At 43.3% G+C, this 15200-nt stretch overlaps 1 protein-coding gene and 1 pseudogene across 1 annotated transcript in view; one reads left to right on the top strand and one right to left on the bottom strand.

Annotated features, from left to right (window-relative positions):
* The window catches only part of CAMK1D (calcium/calmodulin dependent protein kinase ID), a 454947-nt gene that overhangs the window by 424461 nt on the left and 15286 nt on the right, over window positions 1-15200 (bottom strand). The window lies entirely within an intron of this gene.
* On the top strand, window positions 1078-2912 carry LOC123831091 (annotated as a pseudogene).

Raw genomic sequence — 15200 nt, 5'->3', positions numbered from 1 at the left:
TCCATGGTCGGATAGACCAGTTGGAGTTGATAGTGGCCAAATGGAGACATTAATTGAGAACCATCAACATTCTACCATGTGGCAATAGCTAATATATTCAAAATATCCAAATCAAACATTGAAAATTATTTGTACCAACTTGGTTATGTTAATCACTTTGATGCTTGGGTTCCTGTATGTTAAGTGAAAAAAACCTTCTTGACCATATTTCTGCATGTGATTCTTTACTTAAATGTAATGAAGACATTCGTTTTAGAACAAATTGTGACAGGTGATGAAAAGTAGATACTTTACAATGATGTGGAATGGAAGAGACTGTGGGGCAAGTGAAATGAACCACCGCCAACCACACCAAAGGCCGGGCTTCATCCGAAGAAGGTGGTGTCGTGCATGTACTGGGATCGGAAGGGATGGTCTATGATGAGCTCCTTCCAGAAAACGAAACGATTAACTCCAACAAGTACTGCTCCCAGTTAGACCAAGTGAAGGCAGCACTCCAACAAAAAGCGTCTGGAATTAGTCAACAGAAAATGCATAACCTTCCATCAGCATTATGTGTTTCTCTGATGACCAGGCAAAAACTGTTATAGCTTGACTGGGAAGTCCTGATTAACCTGCCGTACCCACCAGACATTGTACCTTCAAATTTCCATTTATTTTGGTCTTTACAAAATTCTCTTAATGGAAAAAATTTCAATTCCCTGGAAGACTGCAAAAGGCACCTGGAATAGTTCTTTGCTCACAAGATAAAAACGTTTTGGCGAGATGGAATTATGAAGTTGCCTGAAAGATGGCAGAAGGTAGTGGAACAAAATGGTGAATATGTTGTTTACTAAAGTTATTGGTGAAAATGAAAAATGTGTCTTTTATTTTTACTTTAAAGCCAAACTGTTTGGCCAGCCCAGTCCTCTGCATTACACAAGACAGGTTTAGTCTATGAAATCTGGAAGACGATGTAGGGAACTCACCGAGACGCAACGTGGCTCCCGCCACACGGGCGTCTGGGAGACGTTGGACTCTCCGTGGCTGTTTAACTCTCTGTAACCTCACACGTGGCTGACTACCCCCAAAACCGCAATGCCACCCAACGTCGAATGTCCTTCCCCCAGGGAGGAGGTTAATGAATGTATGGAGTGTAGTAAAAGGTAATGTTACCTTTTAACTTTTCTTTTAACTTAGTGATATATTGTCCTTTCAGAACACAACTACCTGCAGTCTGGTTTTGCTATTAACCTCTAGCTCTTCGCCCCCTTTAAAAGGGGACCCTGTGCTGGGAGGGGTGTGGATTCTTCCTGCCCCGCCACCACTGGGAGTAGCTGCCTTGCCTGCGTGTGTGCGTTTCTCTTATTAAAGCTCTTACGAATTTGAATAAGGCCACGTGTGGGTTCTTCAGAATCCATCCTGAATTTAGACTTGGGGGCTTTTCCCCAACAGATAGCAAAATCTAAAAGCTGTATGTCATCAACCAGCTACAACCACTGTTAACATATTAGTATGTTTTCTTCCTGTTTTATTTCTAAACATAATTTTCTTAAATGGCAAGTGTATCTATTTTTACTAATCATATTATGAGACTTTCCCCATGTCAAGGAATATTCTTTGAAAACATGATGTTCCCTCCTCCTAGTGCCTAGGCTGGAATTAAGCCCCAGCCAGGCCCTCTGCCACCAGACCCCAGGCCCCTGCAAAGTGAGCGAGCTTCAGGCCTTCGTGGAAGGGTGTCAGCAGGATCCGAATGCTCTGCACCATGAGGAAATGTGCTTCCCGAGGGAGTGGGTGGAGAGCATGGGTGAGGGGGAGGGTGGGGGGTAAAATGCCACCTGCTACTCATAAAACTGAATCCGAAGAAAATATCAAAGAAGAGAAAAAGAGATAGTAGGAAGGTGGAGGAAAACAACAGGGAAACGATCACGGAAGGAAAGCCATCTAGAAACTGACAATGAGGGTGTGCTTAAATCAGACACTGGTGACCCTCAGGAAATGGGAGATGAAGCTGTAGAGATAACCGAGGAGATGATGGGTCAGGCGAATGATAAAAAACGGCGGCCGTGGATGCCCTAAATGGTGGCGAACTGCAGAAAGCCCCTGACTTGCTCACAGACGCCACGGAGCCGAATCCTCACTTGGCCATTCTGTATGACAAGACAGCCAGTATCTTCATCAAATTATAGCAGCCAAATGCTGCCATCTGAGACTGACAGAGCTGTTGAAATAAATCCTGACTCAGCTCGGCCTGACAAGTGGCGAGGGGAAGCTCACAGATTTCTGGGCCATGAAGAAGCGGCCCATGGTCTTGCCATTGCATGTGAACTGGATCCTGATAAAGATGCTACTGCAGCGCTGAAGGAAATTCAACCAAAGGCCCAGAAAATTGCAGAATGTCAGAGAAAGTATGAGCAAAAATGTGAGCATCGAGCGATCAAAGAAAGAATGGAGAGGGTTAAGCAGGCTCCGGAAGAACCTGAGAGAACCCAGAGGGAGGGAGAAGCCAGAAGACAATCAGAGGCTGACCTTGTCTTGTTTCCAGGTGGCGTTCCTGGGAGCATTCCTGGAATGGAACAGGCACACCGGAACGGCAGGCACGCCAGAATGGCAGGAACGCCGGAATGGCAGGAATGCCTGAGCTCAATGAAATTCTTGGTGGTCCAGAGGTTGTCACAGCCATGCAGGATCCAGAAGTTACAGCAGTCTTCCAGAAGGTGGCCCAGATCCCACAAAAATGTGAAAATATCAGAGCAACCCAAAGGTTATGAATCTTACCAGTAAATTGTCAGCCAAATCTGGAGGTCAGGCATGATGCCCTTTTGACAAATGAAGCCCTTGCTGAAGGTAAAGCAGCTGAAATTACCCAGTGGATGGTGTTCATCCAGAAAATGTTTTCTTGCTAGGAATTACAAACTTCAAACACTTTTAAACCTTAAAAATATTTAAAAACAAATTAAAGGAGCGTGTTAATCCCTACATTTTTCTTTACAAAAAAAAAAAGAAAAGAAAAGAAAACACAGTGTTCACTGGCTGCATAATATTTCATTTACTTGATGTATCATAATGTTATTAATGATTATTGTCTGTTGGACATTTAAGTTGCCTCCAATTTTCATTATTATAAATAATACTGTAGTGAACATCCCAGTCTATATAGACCAGTCTGTGCCTCTTCAGTTATTTTGAGATAAAAAATAATTAGAGCAAAGGGTATGAATATTTTTAGGACTCTTGATATATACTTACAAATTGATTTTTTAAAAAGGATTTTACCAATTAACACATTCATCAGGAATACATGAAAGGGCTTGTTTTTCTGCAGATATACCCTAGAGTTAACTATTATTTTTTTTAATCTTTACTAACTTGATAAAAAATGAAGTCACATCTAAATAATCATTTTTGTCACTTGTGTATTTGTAATTTTTTACATGTATTTCTTATTAATGTGTACTCCTATGAATTATCTTTTGCTCACTTTTATTGATGCAAAGCACTTATCATTATACATTTTAAAAGCTCTTAATATATTTTACCACTGCTTTTTTAAATGTTTTAATTTTGTGTGATATTTTGACCAAAAATGTTTTATATTTTATATAACCCAATGTATTGATCTTCCCCTTTTTAATTTCTTCCACTGATTATTTTTAAATCACAGTGTTTTGTGTTTTGTGTTTTTTCTACTCTGAGATCCCTTATATTTTCTTTTGAATTTTTTATGGTTTCATTTTTATATTTGCCCCTAATCTATCTGAACTCATTTTGACATGTATTTATTTACCTCTGATGGTAAAAGTAGATATATATGAGACTTCTCCCAGGTAGTCTATTTTCCCACCCTCATTCATCGAGCAATGCACTGAATAAATTAATCCCTATAGCAATGGTTTGTAAAGTTCCTTTGTCAGGTACCCTTGTTGTATGTTCTGAGATCAGCTTCGTGGCTGGCTTTTCTGTTCTATTTATCTGTGTTGTACTATTTATGCCTCAACTGCTGAAATTTTACAAGACACATATGAGAACTTGTCATGTTTTCAGAGATCTTTTGTGCATGTCTTTAATAAGTAATTCTCTCTGAAAATAAAGACAATCTATTTCTCTCCTCTCCTTTTTCCTAGTTATCACTCATGCAGAAGACAGCCAGTCATGGGAAAGACAGCTGTGCTGAGGAAGCTGTCAGGACTAAGCCTAAAAAAGGACCCTGGGATTTTGTGCCTTTTTTGGAGAAAAATATTAAAAATAAGAGTGTGGTCTGGTTATTATAGCAGAACACCCATTGAATTGGAAGAAACAGAAACTATATGGGAGTGAAATCTTAACATGAGCTTGCTTTAATTTTTTTTTATGGCAATGTGTGTTAACCTCAAGGAAACCTGAATCTATAAACAAAGCTGAGACCTAGAAGTAGAAAGTTATATTTGGAGCTTTACTTTCTTGAACTGAAACCTTTTGTGGTGAGTGGTGAATCTGTAAAAGCAGAAGTGAGTTCACTTATTCTATATTCTAATCTTAAGAATAATGAGCAAATCACTGGCTTTATATTGAACTTGGTCTCATAGGGCTCAAATTCTCCTCCAACATGGGACTGTAATGCTTACCACCTACGCAGCATCCTCAGTGTGGAATCACCTGTCAAGGATTTAAGGAGGTTTGGTTCTTCTGCTGCATATAAAACATTGCAGATCACCTTGACGTGCAGCCTCTGCTGTCATCACAAGTCACATCACAGCTCAGACCAACCAGCCTACTTGATCAGAACATGGTGCCAGTGAGGCCCTGCTCATTCATTCTCCCCACATGCCCACTCAGCTGGCCTTGGGAGAAGAATGCCCTGGTTCACAAGCAAACTGAGGAAGCTGCAAATCAGCACAACCCATCGCCATCGCTAGGTAGCAATCAGGGTGGCCACCACTTAAGTAGAGGTAAGTTCGTCTGCCCCAGCTGCTCCGCTTTGAGCTCTTGCAGGACAAGGTCTGTGCTTCAGTTATTGCTGTGCTATCAATGGTTGGCATCTGACAGTCAGTCAGTACATGTTTCTTGAATGAACCAATGAACTGCAACATTTGAAAGCAGTCTGTTACCAGGGGACTCAGCTAAGTAGCAGTCAGTGTCAGTTAAACTCATGGTCTTACCAATGTGAACACTTTTGCATGGCTTACACATATATGAGTCCTTTGATCTAGCTACGTGTTTTGAAAAACCCAAAAAAAGTGTGTGGTGAGCAGCATCACATTCTTGTCTTTTCGGAGCTGGAGGGACAGCCTTGCATATTTTTCTGTAGGCGAGTGAACACGAACAGGATCAGGGAGAGAGGCTGTGCACGGGAGCAGGCACACGGTGCACCGCTGAGGACAAACACTGTCTGGGAAGACAGACCCTCATCTGACTTTCTTTGTGTTTTCAAGGAAATGGATGTCCCTGAGGAATGTCTAAAAATGAGGAAATTGGCTATAGCTAACCTTCTTTCCAGCTCTGAAATTGTATGAATTCAGGACAGCTTGACTTTTCTAGAAATGGCCATGTTGAAAAGAAAAAGGAAGAAGAAGAAGAGGAAGAGGGAGAAGAAGAGGAGGAGGAGGAGGAGGAGGAGGAGGAGGAGGAGGAAGAAGAAGAAGAAGAAGAAGAAGAAGAAGAAGAAGAAGAAGAAGAAGAAGAAGAAGAAGAAGAAGGAGGAGGAGGAGGAGGAGGAGGAGAAGGGGAGACGGAGGGGGAGGGGAGGGGGGAGGAGGAGGGGGAGGAGGAGGAAGAAGGAGGAAGGAAGAGGAGGGGGGAGGAGGAGAAGGAGGAGAAGAAGAAGGAGGAGGAGGAGGAGGAGAAGGAGGAAAAGGAGGAGGAGGAGGAGGAAAAGGAGGAGGAGGAGGAGAAGGAGGACAAGGAGGAGGAGAAGAAGAAGAAAGTCCTGAGCAGGGAACCAGCCCTCTTCTGCTGCGATGAGGTTTTCCTTCCTTCACAGCCTTGTCCTCACTGCCTCATACACAAGGCCAGTGCGTGCATGACCCCACTGTACACCAGGCACCGGATGATTATGCAAGTACTGCAGGTGCAACGAGCAAAGATTTCAGAGACCAGTCAAACTCCATTAAATCAGAAGGAAGACTGTTCACAAACTGATTTCATCTTAATCCCGGAATTTCCCAGAAAAGGATGAAAGCTAGGCAAACAGAAGGCTACCTAGAAAGGGACTCATATTCTCTAACAGAGGGAAAGCATAGAGCCACTTCAATAAACCAGGAATAAGACAGGGATGTGCTATTTATTGTAGTCTGGAAAGAAATGCATCTAAGGCACCCAAGCTCACCAAACCAGTTTACCTTTAACAGCCCTGGTCCTTGTTTTTGTTATTCACTTGTCAGATCTTTAAAGAAATTGTTTTGTTTTGCTAAGTAAACACAAGAAACCTTCAACTCAGTCACTGTGAATCCAAATTAGAAGTCTCTGAGCTTAATGAAACTGCATTATAGATTGAAATTTATCTTTTTATAATTTACCATAAGACTCGAGCACAGAGCCAGCCCTGGTTACCCACTGCTACAGCCGCCGTTGTGTTGGTTCTCTGAGGCTAATGTTTAACCTCGGTCTGATTTGTTCCCTTGATTCCCAGGCTCCTAGGGTTGCACTGTTATCCCCCCCCACACCCAGAGCTGCTGTGACCTCTCAGAATGCAAGTTAATTTCAATATTGGCTTAAGTAAAATAAACAAATCCCATAAGTAATGGATTCCAGAAACAAACAGGAATTTTAAAAATTGCCCTGCTGTTTGGATTAGCCCACAGCAGCCCCTTTGCCCCTGCAGAGGACCACAGGGCGGAAGAGACTGGTGGTTAGGAAATCAAGCTTTGGCACTGGATAGAACTGGGTTTTATCTAGTTTTACCTATGATTTAACTTTTCTGTGCTTTGGTTTCCTCAGCTGTGAAATTGGTAAGAATGTATTATAAAGACCTGGACTCACTGCCCAGGACACCGACAGACTCATGAAATATATAAGAGCTGTTATAATCATCAGCAAAGAATTCCTTATAAGCAGTCATTAAGTATTTCCCTTATATTAAGAAGGGACAGAAAAAATTAAAATTGCTTTTCCATTTCCCAGATACTAATACGTGAAAAGAGCTTGGAAAACACTTTTGTGCAAGGGACAAGTAATAGTTAAAATATTTGATAACCCAAACACCCATTCCATGAATTGGACCTCCCACATGGGAGCCAGCACTGGAAACAGCACAGTTCTCTCCAGAGAGCCAAGCGTAGGAAGCCACTGGAAACTAGGCCAGTCCAGGTGGATTGTCCAAAAGCATAAAACAATTGCTGGAAGCCTGCCAGACCCACAGACTTAGAGGAATGACACCCCGGACGCGTGGAAGATGAGCATGTCAGCCCCTGCTCCATGTGAGGGTGGGAATGACGTCACACAGCTGGGCCCCAGGGACAGCCAGGAGCCCCACCTCCCACCCCATTCCCAGGCGCCCACCCAGACTCAATAAAGGACTATCTAGCCAACAGTTCACAGATATGCTGGCTTTTGGAAGTCAAAACACACTTTCCTCAAAAAAAGGTGTTACAAATAGTTGTTAGATTTTTTTTTTCTGATCAGGTCTACCAAAGACTCCACAGCTAATGCAGTGTCGCTAGAGGGGTAGCCCTGGGTTTGAACCCTGGGACAGCAGCTTGCTTCCTCGGTTTCAGTAGTTGGGCAGCAAAATAAAGCATTCCTGTGCCTCAGTTTCCTCATATGTAAATTAGAAATAATAACACTTCTATCTCATTGCATAGATGCAAGAATTCAGTGAGTTCATTCGTATACAGTATTTAGATAGTGCCTGGCACACAGTAGGTGTTCAATAAACATAAGTTGTCATTACCTTCAACAAGAAGGCTATGAGGTCACAGAGCAGGATCCCCAGGAGGACCATAGCAAGGAATGTTGGCCTCCAAGAAGAGCGAGGAATTGCACGGAAACCCTGTGGCAAAGAGGAAGGACATGGGGAACCAGCCTCCCAGAAGGCTGTTCATTGAGGACTTTGCATGTTCCGGGCACAGTGCTAAGTAAGAGCTTATTCATCTCTTACTCTTCCCAGCAAAGCCTTAAGGGAAGTAGTACTGCAATCATTATCATCTCTCGTTTGTTCATAAGGAAACTGGGACCCAAAAAGGCAAAGGAACTTGTTTAATTAACACCATGGGTCTCACTCCTTTTTCCTACCAATACATCTCTTCAATTGCCTCCCTTCAGGTCTGGACCCAGAAAATAGTAGTTGTCTCATGAAGAGGAATGTTTCTCAGTAACTTTCATGTAAAGAAAAACACCAATGGCCTTCACACCACAGGAGGAAAAGGCTGAAAACATGAGCCCCAGTTATAATCCTTCCCTCACTTCCAAGAAACATTTATTTGCCAGAGTGTTTAGGCAACGCCTCCTGGGGAGGGGTCTACTTTGCCCCTTTCTCACTAGAACATTCTCTGCACACTGCCACTCTATGTCATTGGTTCCTGGATCCATTTCTAGTACCAAAGCCATGGAAATGAGACCAAGAGCACAGTGGGGTAACTGCTGTGGTGTCAGATGGGAGATTGGCACTGATATCTCTACAGTTTGTGAAAATCGACTCTGCTTCTGCTCACGAAGACAGTTCAGAAAGGAAGACACTTTCACTGCACCAGAGCTTCAGGGGAATAGTCCTCAGTATTGCCATGCTCAGAGACAAGGGCGAAACCTGGTAAATGCTCAACCACTGCAGGAGAGAGGAAGAGGGGGCACCTATGGGTAGTCACCATGATTTTTTTTTTATCAATCAGGGCTGGAAAGTTCAGCCATTAAAAGCTGGATGGAGCTGGGGTGGACAGACGGGCAAGACCCTCTGCACAGGAAGGGAAAGCTCCATCCCCCGTGGGGAAAGCTGAAGGACCAGCCTCCGCCCTCCACCCTCCGCTGGAGGATGTCATGGCTGCAAGAGTGTCACTGATCCAGGAAGACACAGAGGAGCAGCAGCTACACTGGGGACTAAAATGCATTAATATCCAATTAGAATCCAAAAAAATGAGGCAAGTAAAAATCCTAGGTTTTGGTGTCACACAGCACTTCTGGTTTACCGAAGTTAGCAAAGACGTGTTGAACACCTATGCAGGGTCGGCACTTGGGGTGTTTGCAAGAGTTTATTGGCTGCAAACTATTGCTTCGTGGAAACACCTTCACTCTGGGATAGAGGCAGAATCTTCTTCACCGGATGGAACAACTTGCCTTCAAGTCCAGTTCCGCTTAAAGGCAGAGGTCCAGCCAAAGTTTCTTAGAAGTCAAATACTTTGCTGTGGAGGTGGAAGCCTCTAAACTGCAGATTCTGAGGGAGTTCAAATGTTGACAAATGGATATATTGTTTTGCTTCTAATGGGCATATTGTTACTCTTCTCCTGGTTTAATTTGCCTTTTAATAGTTTCCAGTTGTGTGCATTGCCATGGTTGCAAGGAAAACATCTTTAAATCCTTGGGACTCAAATTCAAGTCAAGTCAAGAAACTTTCCTATTTAATATAAGAACATTTGTCAGGGAAGTGCCCTGGCTCCCAGTCAGAATTCCCCTCATGAAGTGGAGAATTTTCTCAAGGCAGATTACCGTGTGTTGGACGATGAAATCGCTGCCTCATGCAGGCTTGCTTTATTCATTCATTCACTTATTTATTTAATAAGAAGTTCTCACTTCTCAATGCACTTCACAAAAACTACACCAGTTTTGCAAGCATAAGTGCACCAAAAGTCCTACATATACTACTAACGAGTTTCACTTTTTCTTTTTCAGTAAAAAGAGCAGATCACATAGATACCCTATTCATTTAGGATCATTTTATTTGTAAAATACTCTACATTAGTAGTAATATAACTAGTGGAGAAAGATGTTTTATTAAAGGAAACCTGCACTGAAATGTTTGCCATTGGAAGATCACTCCATCAGATCTCCTTACAGCGTGACCAGCTGGCATTTCAGCGAGAACGGAGCAAAAAAGATGTAACCCTTGCTTTAAGGATCTCAAATCTGTACATGGGACCTAAACTATTCTAATAAACACAGTAAAATAATACAGTCCTTAAATTTTTTTAAAAACATCCCTAGAATTAGCCTTATTGATAATTAAAACTAATAAAATGAATGGTCTTATTAGTCTTATTGAAACAGGCAGCTTACTCAGCTTAAAGTTTTGTTCAACCTGACCCTTCCAGAAGTTGCCCAAGTGGATCCATTGTATACTTTACTTGGTTAAATTGTTGAGACAATAATTTATTCACCTACCTATTCAACATTTATTATTTGTTATTGGTCAGACACCTCACTAAGTGCTGAAGATTTCGCAGCAAACAGGCAATCCTCTGGCTTGTTCTGACGGGTGGGTGGTGCCGACCTCCTCAGTAATGAGGCTGAAATAGCCATGGGTGTGCATAGAACAGTGTTACGGTAGTTTCTCCCCACCTTACAGTCAACCATGTCAGAAAGTTGGCCATGTGTCTGAGACACACAGAAATGAGACCACTTTCTCTCCTGAGACCATCTTCTTCCTTTTCAGCTTACCCCAGCCTTCTCCCACAGCACCTCTAACGCTAAAATGAGGTGATCCTATTTCTACCTCTGAAAGCTCCAACTTTCCTCCTGGTGTTTCCACTCAATGAAATCCCTCTCTGAAGGCCAAATACCACTTGACGAAGCCTGAAGCAGACCAAGTTTAAGATCCTGGAATTTAAGCCTTTCAAAAAGGAAATTCAGATTGTTCCTTTGGAAAGGGAGAAGTATCCAGAAGGAACTGTTTGAGGAAATGTCAGGCTGCCCTGGTTCAGCTCAGTGATTTCCACTTCCTGGTGCCAGGGCCATGGTCCTCTAAGGCACTATGTCTGTTAGCAAAGGAGCGTTCTAGAGTACATTGCACTTACAAGGACCCCTCCTCTTTGACTCACTGTTCTTCAAGGTCAGTGAAAGCTGGGTCCAGCTTGGAGTCTAGAAACAAATCACAGTGCATCCCTGAGGCCCCTCTGCTGCCATTCTTCCACTGAAGCTCCCGTCTGAAGCTCTAAGCTGCATGCTATCAACTCCTTGCAGCTGAGAGTATTGAGCACCTACTATGTGCAGGAAGTGTGCTAAGAGATTGACAGAGTAGGAGTGGGGGAGACTGAGGAGAAAATGAGGACCAATTTTTATAGGTTCAGTAATATAAGTATATGACAAGTTCTGCGGGAGTGCAAAGGTGTGAGTGATCACCTTCTGAACAGGTCTTTAAAGGGATGGGAGAATTCTGTGGGTGGGGGTTGGGGTTGCAACATTCTAGGCAGAGGGAACATCAAAAGTGAAGGAACAGAGATGACAATGAACGTGATGCTGAGGGCAACCAACATCTGCTGTGTCTTAGTCCATTCAGGCTGTTGTGACAGAATACCATAGATTGGGTGGCTTAACAACAGAAATTTACTTCTTACAGTCCTGGAGGTTGGATGTCCAAAATCAAGGCACCGCCATATTTGGTGTCTGGTGAGGGTGCCCTTCCTGGTTCATAGATGGCTGTCTTCTCCCTGTGTCCTCACCTAATAGAAGCGGGGAGGCAGCTCTCTAAGGTCCCTTCTCCATGAGGGCACTAATCCCTTTCATGAGAGCTCCACCCTCATGACCTAGTCACCTCCCAAAGCCCTCCCCCTCACCCCCTCCCACCGCAATATCATCACCTTTGGGTTACGTTTCAATATAAGCATCTGGTGGGGGGTGGGCACAAACATTCCATCCACAGCTCACTGTGACCATGTATAATGTGCATTGGGGACACTATAAGAAATGAGAGTAAAGAAGGTTCTGACACATGGACAGCCTCTGTATATGACAGGTTAAAGAAGGGTCACACTCATTGCAAACAGGGAAACTGAGCTTCGTCATCATTATACTTGTCACCTAAGTTCACTCTCACAGGAACTAGATGTGGGAAAGAAATCTACCTTTCTCCTTCTTGCTAGGGCAGGAATGAAGACACAGTAACTATCTTGAGGTAGAAAATGTTGGAGTCTTCAGTGATCAGCAGTATCAATGCCCTCTCCTGCAGCCAGAAGAGAGCAGAATCACCTTTGGGAGGTTCTTGTTTACACACTACTCAGCTCTGTCACCAGAAAAGCCTGGAAACCCGGCTGCCCCTTGCTGTGGATCCCATGGAACTAGGCTAGTTCACAGGTTAAAGCCCATCCACTCTATCTACAATCCTCTCAGTGGAGAGCTGGCAGCTTGCACTTGTATGCGTTTGCAGTCTGGGGCCTAGGAGAACCTCTTACTCTGTGCAGGCCCTCACTCTGGGAAAATGACTGAGGGCTTATAAGAATTTAAAAAATTACCCTCCAGTCCTTAGGATCCCAACCATATTACAACCAAATTGTATTTGATAAACCACAGACTTCATAAGACCCTTGAGAACAGCTGAGCATAATGGACTAGTAAGGTCAAGCAAGTGATCAGAACTCAAGTGGAGTTCCATTGCAGGTCACTTTCATCAAAATTCTTCTTCTTAGTTTTTTTAAAAATTATATTTTATTGATTATTATATTACAGCTGTCCTGATTTTTCCCTCTTTGGTCCCCCTGCACCCAGCAACCACACTCCTTCAGTAATCCCCCCACCACTGTTCATGTCCACAGGTCATACGTGTTAAGTTCTTTGGCTACTCCATTTCCCATACTATACTTGACGTCCCATGGCTATTCTGTAACCACCTATTTGTACTACTTAAGCCTCTCACCTCTTCACCCATTCCCCCATATGCCCCTCCCATCTGACAACCATCAAAATGTTGCCTGTATCCATGATTCTGTCTCTGTTCTTCTTGTTTGCTTAGATTGTTTTTTAGATTTAATTGTTGATAGATACATATTTATTGCCATTTTATTGTTCATAGTTTTGATCTTCTTTTTCTTAAACCTTTAACATTTCATATAATAATTGTTTGGTGGTAATGAACTTCTTTAGTGTTTTCTCATCTGGGAAACTCTTTATCTGCCCTTCCATTCTAAACAATAGCTTTGCTGGGTAGAGCAATCTTGGCTGTAGGTCCCTGCTCTTCATGACTTTGAATATTTCTTGCCATCCCCTTCTAGCCTGCAAAGTTTCTTTTGAGAAATGAACTGACAGTCCTATGGAAACTCCACTGTAGGTAACTAACTTCTTTTCTTTTACTGCTTTTAAGATTCTCTCTTTATCACGAACCTTTGGCATTTTAATTATGATGTGCCTTGCAGTGGGCCTCTTTGCATCCATCTGGTTTGCGACTCTGTGTGCTTCCTGGACTTGCATGTCTTTTACCTTCACCAAATTAGGGAAGTTTTCTTTCATTATTTTTTCAAATAGATTTCTAATTTCTTGCTCTTTCTCTTCTCCTTCTGGCATCCCTATGGTGTGAATGTTGGACTCTTGAAGTTGTCCCAGAGGCTGTTTATACAAGCCTCTTTTTTTAATTCTTTTTTCTTCTTATTGCCCTGATTGGATATTTTTTGCTTCTTTATGTTCCAAATTATTGATCAGATTCTTGGCTTCATCCACTCTACTGTTGTTTCCCTGTAAATTGTTCTTTATTTCAATTAATGAATCTTTCATTTCTGACTGGATCTTTTCCATGCTGCTGAGGTCCTCACTAAATTCCTTGAGCAGCCTTATAACCAGTGTTTTGAACTTTGCATCTGAGAGATTGCTTATCTCCATGTTGTTCAGCTCTTTCGGTGGAGTTTTGATCTGTTTTTTCATTTGTGCCATGTTTCTTTCTCTCCTTGTTTTGTCAGCTTCCCTGTATTTGTTTCTATGTATTAGGTAGAGCTGCTTTGACTCCATTCTTGGTAGTGTGGCCTAATGTAGTAGGTATCCCATAGGGTCCAGTGGTACAGATCTCCCCTATTACACAAGGTGTATACTCGAGGTGCACCCTTCATGTGGGCTGAGTACACCCTCCTCTTGTAGTTGAGCCTTGGTTGCTTGTTGGTGGATCAACGGAAGGGATTTACCCAGGCCAGTCAGTTGCAATGACTGGCTGTGACCACTGACCACAAAACCCCATTCTCTGTGGAGGATCAGCTATGCAGAGGTGGTTCTCTGACATGGTCTGTGGCTGTTCACTGGGTGTGCTGGCTCTGGGGTTTCCTGGGTGGTGCAGGCTATGGTTAGCCCCCACTTGTGTTTTGCCTGAGGCCACCCTGCCTGGCTATAAAACAATCTGAGATGGCTGCTACTTGTGCTGGGCTTAGAGATTATCAGGCAAAGCCAAGCTGTGAATCTATTCTGGCTGCTGCTAGTGCTGGGTCTGAGGCTCACTGAGGCCAGCTTTTGCTTGTTTGACAGGATTTAGGATGCTGTGAAGCATGAGCCAAGACCAGTCATTCATGTGGAAAAGCAACTCAGGTGGGGCTGTAAATTGGGTGGGGCATACATAGTCTCTGGGATTTCCAAAACAGGTCAAATAGTGTTAGCCAGGTTGATGGAGTCTCAGGTATGACAACAGCTTGCCAGCTCTGTGGCTCTTTGGGGAGAGGGTTTAGAAAAGAGACAATGGCCTCTGTTCGCCTTGATGCCAGACACTTCAGTTTCTCCCTGTATACCACTGGTGACTTTCAAGCTACTACCCTGGTGCTAGAGCTCAGAGGGTGTGATTCTGAATATGTCCATGTGTGGGTTCTTTAGGAGGAACTGCTTGAGATTCCAGCAGTTTCTTCCACTGACTCAATTGCCACTGGTTTTTGCAGCCAGAAGTTGTGGGGACTTATCTTCCTGGCACTGGTACCCTGGTCTGGGGGGTGTGGTGTGGGCCTGGGACTCCTCACTCCTGAGATAGGCCTTCCAAATTTTTATCCACCACACGTGGTTGAGAGATCAGCCCATACCGAATCTGTGCCCCTTCTGCCAGTCTAGATGAATGTGGTGTCTTTAATCCCACAGTTGTCAGACTTCATTCAACTAGATTTCTGATGGTTCTGAGTGATGGTTGTTCCATATTTCAGTTGTAATTTTGAAGTGGTTTAGCGAAGCAGTGAGCCACATACATCCGCCCATGCCACCATCTTGGCTAGAAGTTCTTAGTTTTATCAATACTCCTCTAAAGCATTTGTGACCACCAAGCTGCCTCCTGCTCTAAGCTGTTGAGAGCACAGTGTTCAAACCCAATGTCCATCCCTGCTTCTGTACTTTAGACAAATTACTGTGTTCTTAGGCTACTCATTTTCCTT

The sequence above is a fragment of the Phyllostomus hastatus genome, unplaced genomic scaffold (genome assembly GCF_019186645.2).
Source record: "Phyllostomus hastatus isolate PE091 unplaced genomic scaffold, TTU_PhHast_1.1 phas_scaffold_1674, whole genome shotgun sequence".
NCBI classification, from domain to species: domain Eukaryota; kingdom Metazoa; phylum Chordata; class Mammalia; order Chiroptera; family Phyllostomidae; genus Phyllostomus; species Phyllostomus hastatus.
This window is presented reverse-complemented; position numbering and strand designations above follow the sequence as displayed.